General features: G+C 47.8%; 1 long non-coding RNA gene across 2 annotated transcripts; it reads left to right on the forward strand.

Moving 5' to 3' along the window:
• The first annotated feature begins 4,279 nt into the window (after positions 1 to 4,279).
• Positions 4,280 to 12,918, forward strand: LOC107315790. 2 transcript variants are annotated; one of them, XR_001556058.2, is made up of 4 exons: positions 4,280 to 4,391; positions 5,281 to 5,340; positions 7,138 to 7,199; positions 12,371 to 12,918. It is a non-coding gene; the product is annotated as an uncharacterized LOC107315790 (long non-coding RNA). The 2 variants fall into 2 exon arrangements; XR_001556057.2 differs by lacking the exons at positions 7,138 to 7,199; positions 12,371 to 12,918 and having other exon boundaries at positions 5,281 to 5,834.
• Positions 12,919 to 16,665: the final 3,747 nt, after the last annotated feature.

Raw genomic sequence — 16,665 nt, forward strand, 5'->3', positions numbered from 1 at the left:
ATCACACGCCTTGCCATCTACCTGCCTGCCCACCTGTGCCCACCCATTTCCCACAGCTCTTTCTAAGCACACTGCCCTCTGCCCTTTCATGCAGCCCCACCCATTCTGCACTTGATATCATTTGCAGAGGAAAGCCAATAATTCTCTCTACATAATAATGAATTATTAATTCCTCAAAATCTTTTTTTTGTTGTTGTTATTTTCTTCTTTTTTATTTTATGCTGTAAGGAAGAAGATGGCTGGGGAACAGCACAGGGATTTTAGCATGGATGCAGTGATCTTATCAGCACTGTCACGGGAAAGTGTTGCTTTCATCATACTTCTCATGACTACATCCAGTTATTCACTATTCATTGTGGCTGGCTGGACTTCACTGGAAGGAAACTGAACTGCAAACTACGCATATTTTTCACTTGGTGGTCAAAAAAGAAAAATGGGGAAAGAAAGAGAAAAAATAGTATTTTGTGGATGCAAAAGCTCAAGTGCATGTGTGTACCTCAGTATAGAAAATGTGGACACGGATAAAAGAAAGAGTTTGCCTAGGAATCAAAGTACATAACTGGTGGTGGCTTAAATACCATCTTTTAACTTCTTTAATCTGCTTAAAAACCCCTGTGGCGAAATCAGTATAACCCCCTCAGTCTGCAAGCAGTTATACTGCTATATGTGTACCTAATACCTGTGTAGCTTAATTTCATGCCTACAAGAGAATAAAAGTTACACTGGTATAAAGCCTATTTATATCAGTGTAAGTGCTGGAGGGAAATGTACTGTGTTTATCCTGCTGCTACAGATAGAAATTCTTGCATAGATAAAGTTGAAATGGGAATCCTGCTTGCCCACCCTCTGGGGGCAGACACTATCTGTACAGCTCTGACAAAAACCCCCGTGAGGTTTTCACTCAGCTCTTCACACCCGTCCAAGGGGCAAAAAGGAAACTGTGCTTTAACAAGACACGACACAGGCCAGAGACACAGCAGCTGGGCTGAAAGAAAGAGGCTCTGCCAAAATCATCCATGAAGATACTTAAGATAGATGAGGTATCTCACCTGCCATGTCCTGCGTTCCACATGTTAAGGAACTAAGTCGTAGAGAGCCAAAAAATAACCTACTAGGGTGACAATAGCAAAGGAACCTGGGGCTACACAGAAGACTCTTAAGTCAGACGTGAAAGGCATCTGGCAACCTCCTTCATTCTCAAACATAAGTAGTTTGACTGGCCACATTGTTTGGGGGATGGAGAATCAGGAGTATCACAGAATCCTGTGCTCTGCTTGCACCAGGTCTAGAGTGCTGTGATACCCAGGATCAGTTCAGCATCAGGTGATTTGCTCATTAATTTCATCTATAAATCTTGTTCCTGCTTTTAAAATGGCAAAGACAATAAAACACACAGTAAAAGGTATGAAAGACACACACACATGCTAAGGGGAATGTTTGCAATGACAACATTCTAAAATAAGGCTTCTTTTTAAAACTATATAGAGGGCACGTAACAGCCTCCAAGGAAGAGTCATCATGAAGGAATCATCAGTACAGCCACGCAAACCTCACGAGCTTAGGGTGTAGCAGAGGATGGCAAACTGCAGTAAAAGACCACCTAATCCACCACCAAAATACAACCACTGCTGGGGAAGGATTTCAGCATCTTACTAACAGTAAAAAAGCTCAGCAACTGAAGTTTCTCTTTGAGTTCCCAGTGCTTGAGCATGTGCTAAACTCCTCTTAGAGGCTTAAATCCTGCTGTGTTCGGGAATAACTGAGTCCGCAACTTATGGAGTCCCACGGAGCTGGGACTGCAACCTGCCTTTTCCACCGAGGGGCCTTGATCGGTGCTGCCCACCCCAGCAGGATTAGCTACGCACCCCGCCCTAAACATGCCTGCAGTGCAGCACTCCCACATATCCAAAGATCTCATAATTGTTTATCTAATCTAATGTGCTGAAGTCAAGTTGATGGGGGCAGACTCTTTTTGGTGGTGAGCAGCAATAGAACAAGGGGCAACAGGCAGAAACTGGAACACAGGAAGTTCCATACTAACACAAGGAAGAACTTCTATGCTGTCAGAGTGACGGAGCACTGGGACAGGCTGCCCAGAGAGGTTATGGAGTCGTCTTCTCTAGGGATATTCAAGACCCACCTGGATGCCAACCTGTGCGACCTGCTGTAGGGAACTGCTTTAGTGGAGGACTCAATTTATTGGACTCAATCTCTAGACATCCCTTCCAACCCCTACCATTCTGTGATTGTGTAATTCTGTGAAAGGCAAATACACATCACAGTGTAAAAACAAAACTGTGAACCTCCTTCTACTTCAAATGGGGAGGAGGATAAGCTCCCAGGAGCCCAGTGTTGTCTTGCTCTGGTCAATACATTGCAATCCGACGGAGAACTTGTACTGCCCATCTGTTTAAGATTTGGACCCTCTTACATTGTGCAGAAAGTACTTTATTCCTGGGGCACAGGTAGAGACATTGGAGGGGTCCCCAAATGCAGGCAGGAATTTGTATCACAAATAAGGCATCTTTGTCTTCTACGCCTTCAATAGAGGCTGCTAAAAATGGGCTTTTCATTCAGCCCAGAGTACAAAAACTTCAAAACGAAACAACAAACCCAACCATCTCCCTGTGCCTGTGCTGCCACCTCCCTCTCTCTCCTCTGCTTGCGGCAGGCAGCTCGGGCTGTGAAGACCCGGTGCCGAGGTGAGTGTGTGTGTGTGTGTGTGTGTATTTGTGTGCGTGCATGTGTGTGCGGATGCGCACGCCTCTCGGTGCGATTCCTCCTTCCTTGCCAAAACATCTCCTGCTGTTTATTTATTTATTTCTCTCTGATAACGGAGGGGATCGCGTTTCCGGAAGAGTGCCAGCAGATGATACGAGCCCAGGACTGATACTGCCAGCAAACCCATGCCAGCCCTTTCTGCCGGAAAATTTTCATTTTTTCCAGAAGGAAGCCATGAGTGTGAAGCAGAATCCAAATCCGATTTCTCGGCATTTTTTGTTATCGCTCAGCAGCCCACCAGGTGGGGCAATGGAGGGAGCTCACTCAGCTGCAACTCAGTGCCTTAATCCAATTTACAGCTTCTCTTGGAGAGATAATTACAGCCCTGAAACCAGTTAGCACTGTACAAAGAGACTCTCGAACCAAAGCCCCTATCCTGTCTTTCAAATATTCACCTAGAGTGTCAGGGATGCTTTGGAGAGGGAGGAGGACACTCCAGCTGAGCTGCTGTGCACATATGGCCCCTCCTGGGGACATGTGCTTCCCTCACATGCCCACAGGTTTCCCAGTACCCCATGCAGGGTGCCGGTGCCCATGTGGGATTTTCAACCCGTGGTTTTCCAGTCCAGGAGCAGACTGAGGATTGAGATGATGACATCCTGAGGTGGACAGGAGGAGAGAAGGTCAACCCACTCACCCCAGCAGCTGGTGGTACCTCTTGGACTCTGCAAAGACATCACAGGCTCATGGCATCTTGCACACTAAGCGTGCCACCCCACAGTCACCTACCTCCCTCTTCACATTTCCCAGCAGCCGGGCCTGAATTCTGCACTCCCCTTTGTCTCTCTGCCTGTCCCCCATGTACCTCATGCAGCCAGCCAGACTTGGCTCTAAGCTGTGGAGCTGCATGGCTGCCTAATGGATGCACAGTGAAAAGAAGACTGGGGCACTCTGTAGGAGGGGACAACACAAGCTGCGTGCTTTGTGCTCCACACAGACCTCTAAAAACCATTCTTTCCACCACCAGAGCCTTCCTCTATCACAAGACCTGATGGGTGATGCCTTTCTTCTCACTGTCACAGCATTGCCTTGTGCACTAAGAAAGAAAACATTTGATGAGATGATCAGCCTGAGTAGTAGATACCTTTAAGGTTTCCTTTTGTGCTCTCACCAAGACATGTGGGAAAGGGGACATACACATAGCCAGCACCTTTCTGGTGACACTTGATGATGGCAAAATGCAAGAGATCACAGATGAACCTTGGGGCTTCACTGCAGCAAGCTAAGTTGTTAGCTGTAAATTAGCCTCCTTTGGCTCAAATATCTTTATCAAGATGACGTGATTCTGGAAGATCTTAATTGCAGATGATCTTCACTCTAACTGGCAAGACCTAGAGAAAAACCTAGCTGTAAGGGAAACTGTTGATCACAGCCTGAACCTCTGATTAACCATCTGAGGCAAGTGACAGGTCAGCTGCAGGAGCACAGGTGAAGGTAATTCAGCTGTGCTCCTGGAAGGGGTGGAGCTCAACTCTACCTCTCCTAGATCCCATTTAAGGGCTGACCACCACTAAGGCAGCATCTCTTTCTGGAGGTTGCTCTTTTGTGGAGTTTTTGTTGTGAGCCTCAATGTTGGTGAGCATCTATCTCAGCTGGAAGCCTCAACACTGGTGAGTCTTTTCTTAGATATCCTCTGGCTATCTATTTACTCTGTAATTACAACTATATACTTGTATTATTCCAACTATATACTAGCCCTTCAGATTTAAGTATTAAAAAAGAAAGAACAGAAAACACAGAAATACATGTTCTTGGTGGTAGGAATAGTAGTGGGTGTAGAAGCAATTGGAGACCAAAACAGGTAGAATGTATATGACCCACTGGGAAGTACTCAGTTCCTTGTTGCCTGGTTCACAGCACAGCCCAATTTGTTACTACCTGCTGAACAGCTGGAAGTCCTTTTCTGGGAACTCCTCCTCTCAGTGTGGGTCTGGAAGGTCTCCCAGCAAAGAAGGGCTCTCCTGATGCATCTTTAACTGCACCTGCCTTAAGGTATCAGCTCAGACTGAGAGGAACTTTCCTTCCCTGCCTTACAAAGAAGTGAAAGAGTTAGGCTGCCTCCCTGGCAGAATATCCTCTTTCAACAGGCCAGAAAAGCTGTGACGTATCTGTAGAGACAGAGCTCAACCTGGGAAAATAAATAAATAAATAAATTTCAGCAATTGCTGTTCAAACATTGTCACAAATGGATAGTGTACTTGGTTGGGATCCAGGTTCAAGTGGTCACTCTTCTTTCCTCTGTGTCCTTGGCCAAACCTCTCCACTCAGCATCTGCAGCTGACAGCAGGCACTGTCTCTCACTGGGTGTGCCTGTGCTGGCAGGTACAGTCAGAGCTGAGCTCTGGAGCATGGCAGCACATAGGAGGGGTCAGGGTTGGATAGATGCAAGATGCATGGCTTGTTTGCTCACACGTAGCCCTGGAGGAATGTGCCTAGACACAGGGAGTTGGCACAGGTGAGCTTCTCTTCTTACAGGCATCTGGTTGGGCTGTTTTTCAGGGGAGACATGCCACAGGATGGGCACATACTTGAATGGACTGAACAATGGACCTTTCTCTGGTGGGAACCTCACAACAATTACCTGGACTTTGTGGATCAGTCAAATTGAAGTTTGTGTTTGCTCTACCGGGAAAGGAAGTGGGAGAAAACAGATTTACAGACCAGAAACATTCAGTTTGGAAAGTCCTTGGCCTCTGAAGCATCTATGGGAACATCTCTTGTAATATAAGCCTATCTCTATGCCTTGAAGTGCATATCTGCTGTGATTCAGATGCTACACAAGGTTATGAACTCCCCAGGTATTTTGGGAGGTCCTCCTTCCAACTGTAGTTGCAATATGGAGGACATAAATATATTCCATGAGAGCAGCTGCTTGTATTTCCTAGCAGTATATTAGCATCTAATCCTCTTAGCTTCTTCATCCCTTTTGCATAATATTATTGTCCAGTACTATCAAACACAGAAGGTCTATTTCAAACCACAGTGTTTCCCTCCTTTGATTCAGGTCTTCTGAATCAATGCTCTAGCTGTGGAGCTTGACTTTTCCATTGACTGCCCCTGTGGCATTTCCGATCTGATAGGAATGTGGCTAAAGTGCAGCTGGAACTTTCCTTCCTAGTGAACCTAGGGCAGAGGGTGGTTCATCTGAAACACTGCCTACCACGCACAGGGATGCCACCCCTTATGCACGTGATGTTCATTTGGTTTTCATAACCACATCTCTGTTGGAACCTGTCACCCTGCAAGGCTGTATCAATCTTATGAAGCTGAGTTCTGTGTTTAGTTTCTAGCAAACACCTGGAATTTCTTGTTTAGTATGTTATTTTATTTATATTCTCTCTAATGCAGGACACAAACACCCATTTACCCATTATATGGTTACCTGAGAGGCCTGGAGATAAATGAAGTGTATTGGTTTCAACAGGCAGCTGATTTGAAATCACTGGATTCCTTCACTTGCATCTATTTGGCAACAGGGGCGTTATATTTAACTAAACTAATAATATCACCAAGTTGCTTTTGCTAGGGCTAGAGATCTGCCTGCAGGAAATCAAAGCATTAACCCAAAGGACAGAGCATGGCATTAGTTACCCATCTGTAAGCTCCACAAAGGGGTGGTGGAACCCAAACTAGACTGTATTGGGAAAGCCCAGGAGATCTTGCAGTCCCACATTATACCATGCCTTGAGAACAGCTTTGAACAATGACATCTCCTCTGGAAGACAGAATATTAGGTCTCCATTTCAAACACAGACATTTTTCAATTTATAGGCAAAATCCATAGCCATTAAAGCAATGCTGGTAAAATGATTAGTATTCAATTGAATGGCTATGCTTGAGCTTGCAGGTGTTTTGTTGTCAGCTTTGTTTTTGTTGACTGGTTCTCTCAATGCTGGAGAAGCTAGAACACAAGGGGGGCTGCATCCCTGCAAGGTGCAGGGACACCTATTCAGTGGCAGTGTATGAGAAGACTGGCTTTAACCAGGATCTTTTATAACTAAATGCATTTTTTTTTAAGAGTTTCCTACACAAAGCCAAATTCTGAAGACCCTGTTTGTTTTAGAATGTCCAGATTAGGTCTGGAGTCTCCTAGATAAAGTTGTATGCTTGGACCCAGGGAAGAAAATTTGATAATCTCTTCTAGAACTGCACTACTATTAAAAATAAATGCATAAGTAGCGAGTAATGAAAAAGAACGGACAGAGATACAACCACCTCTGGTCAGTTTGGTGACCTCAATGGGCACTGGAAGGCCCATCTGCAGCATTTCAAAAGCTGTGGTTTATATGCCCTCAAACTGGGTATCTAATCCCTGCTGGAAGTTTCACCTTTCATTTCTTTTCTATCTTTTTCTAGACTGAGGAAGCAAATGTACATATGGATGGGAGACAAGCTGGGTGCTTATCAGGAGGAAACAGGTAAGGATCCCTGGTTCATAACAGTCAAGTAACAGAGCCTTATATCCCCTTGTAACAATTACTACTTCTGGCATCTGGATGATGTGATGCCACAACGCTTTCTGTGTCACTGTAATACACTTTCTAGGAGTGAATGTATTTGTCAGAAGTTATGCTGCCCCAAGAATGAGCAGTTTGGGAGGTGCTACAATAGTCTCCACACGTTTGCAGGTGTGAAGGACAGCATAAAAGCCAATGAGGATTTTTCCTCTCATTGTGATCTAAATCAGGGTTATAGCACAAAGGAGAACTGGTCTGCGTTAAACAAAGCTCTGCAGTCAGAGTAGTAGCCATTGAATGAGACCTTGTCAAGGAGGGACCTGGGCTAGGACCCAATGGGTCCCTGTGGGGTCCTGACTCCTTCCATCAAGTCTGGGGTTCTCGCTGACTCTGGCAGCAGCACAGCCCTCCCCCAGGCCTGCTGCCACTGCTGAGCTGTACGGCTGGAGGGGATGGCACATTGAAGCAATTTGCCAGGCTGCGTGACAATTACTGACACAGATGCTCCTGTGTCAATATGGGCTCTTCTCTCCATTCCAGTTACAGCAATGGGTGTGCCTGGCGGGGACTCCTCTCCACACAGGCCAGTAGGATTATGGGGTTGGGAAGGGGCCATGTCTGCCTGGGCTTGTGAGGGCAGAAGCAGACTCAGAGGTTGTTCCTACTCTGCCCATCCTTGAGCCTGTTTGTTAGGATCTCCAGCTGATTGCCACCACTGTCCTCACACACTATCCCTTTGCCTCCCCTCTGCCCAAACACTGTGGCTTTCTCTCTGCATCATCCTCACCTTGCTGCCTGTTTGGTAGCTACTGACAATGAAAAGGAGTGGCGTCCAAGCTCACTTCTTATGCCAAAGCCCTGCATGTCTCATGCTCTCCTCTCCTTTCAGCTTCCCCTCCTCCCCACTTGAACTTGAGCCAGTTGTTTCCCATTTAACTGCAGTATCAGTCAGTACCTAGGTGACAATGCAAGAGATTCTCCATAGACACACCAGAGAGGTGATATGGAGCAGTTTTTAGGAAGGACAGTGCAGGTATAAGGAATTACAGACAAACCCCTTCACCTTCAGAGCAGTTCAGGGGTTCATTTTTCCCTTTCCAATTTCTGACTGGCATCAAAGTTGATATGGCTTTTCCTGCCAAAGCCTGAAATGTACACATACTGCTCAGATCCAATATTTATGAGTTATCAAACCCCATTCAGAGAAACATCATCAAGATAATGTAAAGATGTCAGACAGATGCTGTTAATGGTATATATGTTGCTATAACCCAGCACATCCCTTCATCCTCCTGGATGACTGCAGGTCCCTGGCGATGCAAAACGCCTGCTGATCAGGTCTGTATAAACACAAGGGTCCCACCCCTGGCCGCAGTTTTAGCACCAGGTGGGGAGATGATCAGCCTCAGGTCATTTGCTGTCCAGAGTTGTCTGACTGCCTCTGCAGAGGAGGCCCAGAGAGTCTGTTCAGGTGAGCAGGCACAAGGTGCCTCTTCTCCAGTAGCTATCCCAAATTTAGACAGTAGTCAATGCTGAAGACTGTCTGAGGCAAAAAGAACTCTGCTCAGCTTCTTCCAGCACATCTCAAGGTGGCTGTCATTAAAGGTCCCTCCCAACACAAACAATCCTATGATTGTTGCTTTCAGCATCTCTTTCCAGTTTACCATCCCCACCCTCATGCTGCCATCAGTAGAAGGTGCATGTCTCACTGTACCCAGCCTGGAGCAGCTGAGATGCAGCCATGTGCTGCTCTCTGACACCTCAGTGACAGCAGATGAGTCTCCAAGAGAGGTGCAACAAGGTTGGAAAAGTAGGAGCAGACCTTGTCTTGACAGAACCCACTGTCTGCAGCCCGGAACATCCCCACCAGACAGCACATGCTAGACAAAGCCAGGCCTTATATTCACACATCAGAATTGTTGGCTCAAGTCAAAATCACCTTGGGATGTTTATTAGTGCCTTCTGCCCACTGAACAGGTCAGCAGTGGAGCTGCTGCTGACACCAGTTCTGCACCCAACTGGATGGGTCTTCCACAGCCCCAAAACTACATCCCTCCCATTTCTCCTCATCTGAAAAAAGGCTGTACTGCTCCTTTAAATATGGTGCATGTTTAAAAAAAAATAAAAAAATTGACAAGCTTCCTCACTCTCAAAAGAGTGAGAAATTTTCATTGATTGATTTCTTCATGGCTTCTTAAACAGATAATTAATTCACCGTGAACCTGCGGACACACCGTCGTGAGTCGTTAATATTGTAAATTCACATATACTTCAATAATCGCCTGACCCCCCCGTCACCCCGAAAAACAGATAGCTGTGCAGCGAGGAGGAGGGGAATGGGGGGGAATCGATTTTCGAAGACATGAAGGGATCACCCAGCAAAGGGAAGCTATTGATTCTCTTTTATAAGACACCGCTATAATATTTATTCTTTTGTAAACAGAATTAACCCAGCATCATGGGTCATTCCTATCGAACAACTTTCCTCTCATGTGCACAGCAATGCTGATTGTATCAGATGAGGTAGAAACATCCAAACCACACCACCCACCCTGGCCTGCACCTCAGCATCCGCTCCTCTCATGCTTGCTGGGTCTCATTGCCATGGCGCAAACCCAGCTGGCACTGAGGCCGTTCCACACCAGCCATGCACAGGTATTAGCAGCCTGGGAAGCAGCCATGCTTTTGTGGCTGAGTGCTGCTGGCACCAAGGTGAATTCTGGGCTGGGATGGAACTCCTGTGGCTGGAGCTGCAGACCCAGCACTCATGGGGACTGCTGAGCAGAGGCTCCCCACTGCCAACAGCTGCTAAGAACGAAAAGGAGAGGGAGAGTTGCAATACAATGAGGAAGTTCTGCTTATCTCATGATCACCTCTATTCCACAGTGTTTTTTCCACTCTTCAGAGCTGGAATATCGAAAGTGTCGATGTAAAGTAGGCTTCTGGCTCACTTGTCCCAGGGAAGAGCAAACAAGACAAGATTTAGTCAGAAAAGGATCTACAAATGCTGGATGAAGCTGTTTATCTTCCTTGTGTGTATCTATATAAACACAGAATCTCACTTCTCCATGGAAGATTAGCCATACATGGTCACTCAAATCTCTTGATAGGACAAGACAGATTAGCCTAAAGTTACACCGTGGGAGGTTCACGCTGGATATTAAGAAAAACCCTTTCTCAGAAAGAGCAAAGAAGCATGGGAACAAGCTGTCCAGGGAGACAGTGGAGTAACATGCCTAGAGCTGTTCAAAAACCATAGGGATGTGGCACCTACGGTCATGGTTTAGTGGGCAATACTGGTGGTACACAATATTGGTGGTAGGTAGATGGCTGGACTGGATGATCTTGGAAGTTGTTGGTCCTTGGAAGCAGTAAAATAGAACTGCTAAGTTCTTTGAGATACCAGGGAAAGCACTGCTAGGAACATCAACTGTCATATATATGAAAAAGTTGTCTACAGAACACTCTCAGAAAACATCTTGGGCATGTCTCATGGGCCAAACCCATATCTAAGCACCCCATTGCCTGCTGCATGGAGGGAAGGCTTGGGGGAGATTCAGCTGTGAGCATTCTCTTGGCATGAACCCTTACTAAGGCACCAAGCCCCCCCAGCCCCACAATGTGGGCTATGGCAGGAGATGTTTGCTTTATGCTGGGCTGGCAGCAGGGACAGCCCTGTGCCTGCCCCTGAATCAGAGCCCTGGACATGCCAGGCCCCTGGTGCTCCGGCTGGCTTCCCTTTGCCTTTCTCCTATCCCGGTCGAGAGCCAGGGCAAGTGAGAGAGGCCCTAAATTGTGTCAAAGAATTTAAAAGCAGTGGGGGGAGGCCAAGGGAGGCCAGGCAGCAGTGGAGGGGCAGGCGCGGGCAGCGGAAGCCCTAATTAAAAGTGGGGCCACAGGCGGGCAGGGCTGCCATTCAGAGGGCTGACAAAGGGAAGGTCTGTGGAGCAGAACTGGGAGGCAGTGAAAGGAGAGGGCCCCGCAGTGCCCCTCGCCCACCAGCCAGCACCCCAGCTCGCAGCGCCTGGCTGACCTCAGCCTCTCCTGCTGCCATTCTCTCTTCCCTTCCTCCCTTCCTCCCAGCCTCCCCTCATCCCAGTACAGGGGACTAGGAAGCAGTGGGACACTGCCAAGCACGAGACATTGAGGGATGCCTGGCTGGTGGTAGGGAGGAGTGTGGGGAGCGCCAGCCCCCCAGCGCAGCTCCCTGCCGCCAGACAAGCGCCTTTCCACTCCATCAGCGCCCCTGAATGCATTAATTAGCCCCCAAGCCTGGTGCTGGGGAACGCCACACCAGTCATATGACAGCCATGAGTGGCCTGGCCCTCCCCACAGCCATGGGTGGGACAGTGGAGGGAAGGTTGCCCAGCCCTGCTTTCTCTGAAAGTGGAAGCTATAAAGGACTTTGGGGGGAAAATGAACAAGAGGCCCTGAGCTTGATGAAAGGCAGCCTTAACATCACAGTTAATTTGGTGCTCTTTCCAAAACAAAGGCTCTTTACATAAGCTTTAAATGTGTTTTCATAGTAGCACAGAGAAAGAGCAGCGAAGTGTCATCTGAAGTGCCCCCCATCTCCTGCCCCTTTACCTTCCCTCCACACCTCTCAGCATGCCCTGCCTCTCTTAGTTTTATCCCTAGCACTCTCTCCTCTTCAGGTTTGATTGCATCACAGTTTCTGCCATGAGCCTGTTTGGGCAGAATGTATCTCAGTGTGTGCCTACATCTCCATGTGATACCTTCTCTTTCTCTCCTCTGGGCTCTGCAAACAGAAAAGCCAGAGATCACATATCCCTGCAGTAAACGTGCGCTAGTCTTGCTCAGATAATACATACCAGTTAAACCAGGTCTTTTGTTCCTGTGCCAATGCAGAAAAAGTCACATCAGTTGTTTTAGCCGGCTGTGTTATTGAGCTTAAGGAGTCCTCAGCTCTCCACCATGGTGCATACAGCCCTCCCAGCAGCTTAGTGCCTTTCACTGGTTCTCAGGAGCACACTATAAACTTGGAAGGAAGCTGACATGCTGATGGGAAAAAGGCAGCACGGTATGGTGGAATAAACAGCAGGCAGCAAGCCAGTGCCACTGATTAACCATCTCACCTTTGATTTTCCTTCCCCTTCATCTTCTCTATTCAGCTTTCAGTGGCTTCCAGATGGGGCCCTTTCCTACCTGTACACCCTAGGACTCTGAAAACTACTGCAAGCCAGGAGGCCTCACACAGGAACTCAACAACACTAGCAAGAATGTAATTGCCTTCAGAGCTAGCAGCGCTGGCATGAGAGACTGCCTTCAGTAAGAACAGACTTTCCACCATCACGCGCCTCACCCAGGTGCACAACTTCGTTTGCAAAGGCCCAAGGGAGTGAAACAGCTCTGCAAGGCCTTAGGAGAAGGGAAATTGCTATCAGACTCCTGTTGACTCCACAGCCCACCAAGGAGGCTGCTGGCTTCTACAGGCCATCCCCCATCTGTTGGAATAGCAGGAAGTTTTGCTTTAGCAATAAAAAATAAAAAATGCTGGAGTCCAACTGGTGACTGAAGTCTGGTGCCAGGCTCTGCTGCAGAGACATCACAGCTGCTTCCAGTGCCTGCTCTGAAAGAGGTGCTCATTAAACATTTGCCTTGGGTTTATTTTCCCTGTTCGCTATACCCAAGTATTCACAACAAAAAATCCATAAGGGAGAGCTGCAAATCAAAAGTTTGATTTCATTAAAACAAATGCAACCAGCCATCTGACTACGAGCTTTTCTTCCTTTGCCCTCTGTTTTTTATTTAGCCTTTAGGGCTTACTTTGAAAAGCTCATAGCTACATGGTCCAGAAATGACTTTTATTTTCTAATTGAGAAAACTCAGATTTTCATAACTAAGACATCAGGGTTTCTGATGAGATCCCAAACAGTCAATATACTTTTCAGAGATGGCGACACTCCCAACAAAACCACCTCAAGTTGCAGAGAGGGCATTTTTTCTAAGGTGGATACTTTTGGTGAAGTTCTTCCCTTTTAGGTACGTCTTGATATCTTCAACCAAGACACCTTCAATCAAGACACTTTCAACAGCCACAGATATCCTTCATGCATGAGCCATGAATAGGAAGTGTTCAAGGCTGAGGAGTCAGCCTGGACTCTCAAAACCTAGAACATGGGCTGTTCAGACTGCTTGGAGGAAGGCTCTCACCAGCAGGATGAGAACACTAGTGCTGTGAGCAGGACTCAGAAATGCACACACCCAGATGTTAAAATATCAGATCTCCAAGAGGAGTGGGAAATCTGTGGCCCAAAAGCTAGACAGCACCCACAACTTCATGCCACGTGGCTCAACAGCACACGAGCTTTTTCCTCGCTGAATGCCAGTGAGCTGAAGGTGCTTGTAAAGCTCATTTAGCATGTTCTTCACCTTAGCCTGAAGTCTTGGAAGTCCTGTCTGGTTGTAAGCCCAGATAATGCCATACCAAGGGCTGAACCTCCTAGTACCACCCACTTGGGAAGCCTGTGCTCCCTAGACATCACTGCTTTGCCATACCCCACACCACAGCACCATCACACAGCACCCATAGGCACCCAACATCTCCTGGTGATGACCTGCTCCCAGTGGTTCAGTTGTCCCCACATTCCTTCTTGGCATGGCCAGCACCAAGCCCATTTCCTCTGGCTCCCTGAGCACCTGGGGGAAACTCAGTGCAAAACCATGCTGTGAGGCACTGACACAGATCGATCCACAAGCCGCCCCTGATCTTCTCCACTTCTGATTGCTACATTTTTTGTGACAAATTGATAAACTGCATCTCCACTCAGTTAAAGATTTGATCTCACTCTCTTAATCCGCTATCAATAAGATATTAATCGTGCACCCGACCTGTTCTGTTCCCCGTCTGCCTGCAAATCCAATAATCATTTCAGAATTCACAGCCGAGTGGGGCACTCCCTTCAAACAATTAATTTCATGGGAGTCTCATTTATTTTCCCTGTAACCCTCTCCCCCCTCCACCCCTCTGCTGCTTGCTTGGCTGTCCCCTTCTCTCTCCCAGTCTACACGCTTCCCACTGAAACTCCTGCTCAGCCGAGCCAGGAGGTGGGAGTGCAACTTACACCGGGAGCCTCAGAGATCTTGCACAACTCCCTTCCATTTGCTGCTCCACAGAGCTGATGAAGCACCCCCTAACCCAGCTCCCAAACATCACTAAAGGTAAGGGCCAAATTTACCCCATAGCTAGCATGCTGTGCTTGCAGCCAGCTGCCTAGTGAGGAAGGAAGCCACATCTGCATGCTCATCAACTGGAGCTGCTGGCAGGATGCAGGAGTGAGCCACAAGCAACATCCCAGGCTGCTCTCTTCCTCCTCTTCCAAAATCTACACAAATGGCCCCAGCAACCCAAGGCATGTTAGAATCACCCACTCATGGCATCATGGCAAGGTCATGACAAAGAGTCAAGGGGATATCAGCGCCCTTGCACAAGCACTGCCTCCCCCTTCCAGATCATGTCAGTTCACACAGACAGGAGGGAGAGCTCCCATGGCATCAGCTGTGTGCTATGAGCGTCACTGCCATGCAATCACCAACCCCACAGTGATGGGAGGAAAAAAGAGTCCCTAAAATGGGGGCAGATAAACTCATGACAGTAGAGCTTTATCAACATATCCTCAACACGTTCTCCTAATAGACTGTATTCCTGTGTGTGTGCTTTTTGATTTGGACTTAAATCTGGTCTGGTAGATGACAACCATGTCCACAGAACAGGGGCTAGATCTTTAAGGTCCCTTCCAACCCAAGCCATTTTATGATTCCACAGTTTTAGAGCTTTTATCTCTTCCCTGCTATTCAGAGGGGAACCAGACTTCTTGGTCAGCTGCGCTCTCATTGCACCACCCTCACCCTGTCTTCTGGCACTGCATCTCAACAGCCCGTACATTTCAGACAATGCTGGTAATAATGTTAGTCTATACAGTATTTATAGCAGCACTTGTATGAAGATACACAAATTAGCCAGACACACAAGTCAGCACCATTTGTGTGCCAGACTCGCTACCACAAGTGCTAGAGGCCAAACACAGAGCCCGTGGTGAGGTGAAATCCTTCAGCGAGCACCTCATAACAGGTGCAGTCTTCAGTTATCCATGCAACAAATATTAGAAGCCCAAGCATGTCCCTGACTGTCAAAGATCACCCTCCTGATGCGTGACTTGTGCTTCATCCTCTTCCAGTTCTTCCTCCTTTACTTCAAAACCCACAGAGACAGAAGCACTGTGATCAGAGATGAGAAGGGCTGGGAGAGCAGGGCTGTCACTGGCAATATCCGCCACCGGCACTGGCAGGAAGGCCGGAGGAAAGAGCATCTCTGCTTCTGTGCTGGGACAAGAGCAGAGCTCTGACAAGCTCTTTAAGCTCCCCAGGCTCCAGAAAATGCTGCGCAAAGTGTTTTAGCAACAAAAGTCTTGAGAAGAACAAACACTCTAATCCCTTAATGAGCCGGCTGATCCCCCATCTTGGCTCTGGCTTCTCTAAAGAGCCACACGCTCCCCTCCTCCCCAGCCCCGGACCCCTCTGGAGCAACACACTGCGGCTGCTTCAGAACCAATTCAAGGTGCTCTTCGGGTCCAATCCAATTACCCTGCATCCTGCTGGGCGGCCCCACAGACGGACGGCTCTTTCAGGGCCGAGTCTTATGGCCTGTTAATCCTCCCCTCATTAAGAGACCTTGTTCCTCCCTCCTTAGAAATGGGAAAGTAGAAAAAAAAAAAAAAAGAAAGAAAGAAAAAAGCCCACGCTGGGAAAAGTTTATGCAACTTTTAGAGCCCTAAAACGGAGCATGAAAACTGGTCCACAAGCTCCAAGGGTATCTCTGACTTCTCCTGCCCCCAAATGCTGAGCCCTGTGCAGAACCTGGCTCACGGGTGGAGAGGATGAGCATGCAGCAAACCCTAGCACTGTTCTTGCACCATACGTATCTTTATTGGCATGTCTTTAATGAGCCTGTCATTAAGCTAGGAGCAAGCTGGGTGGGAGGGATCCCATAAAACCAAGGCTCACAGCTAATAAACGCAGCACCAGGGGGAAAGGACACAGCAGCGGCAGTTGTACTTGGTCATGCAGGGCTGAGCTGGCCTTCCTCAGCCTGGCAAGGACAGGGCTCCTCCTCACCAGAAGAAGACATGTTGGAGCAGCCCCCTCTGCCATCCACCCCTCTGGTTCCACACAGGTGACAGTGACTGAGGTCCCCAGCCCAAACTGTGGCCATTCACTCCACTGCAGAGCCCTCCTGAGCACTGAGCTGAGGGATGAGCCGGAGCTCAGCCATCTGCAGCCACCTCCTAACATATTTAGTGCCGCCTGCCTCGAGAGAAGGCTGCTCCTGCCTCTTCTGCTTTCTCTTGTCCTGACGATGCAATCATGAAACCCAGCATTTTCCCTCCAGTCGCTCACGATGTCTGAC

The sequence above is a fragment of the Coturnix japonica genome, chromosome 6 (genome assembly GCF_001577835.2).
Source record: "Coturnix japonica isolate 7356 chromosome 6, Coturnix japonica 2.1, whole genome shotgun sequence".
Classification (NCBI taxonomy): Eukaryota; Metazoa; Chordata; class Aves; order Galliformes; family Phasianidae; genus Coturnix; species Coturnix japonica.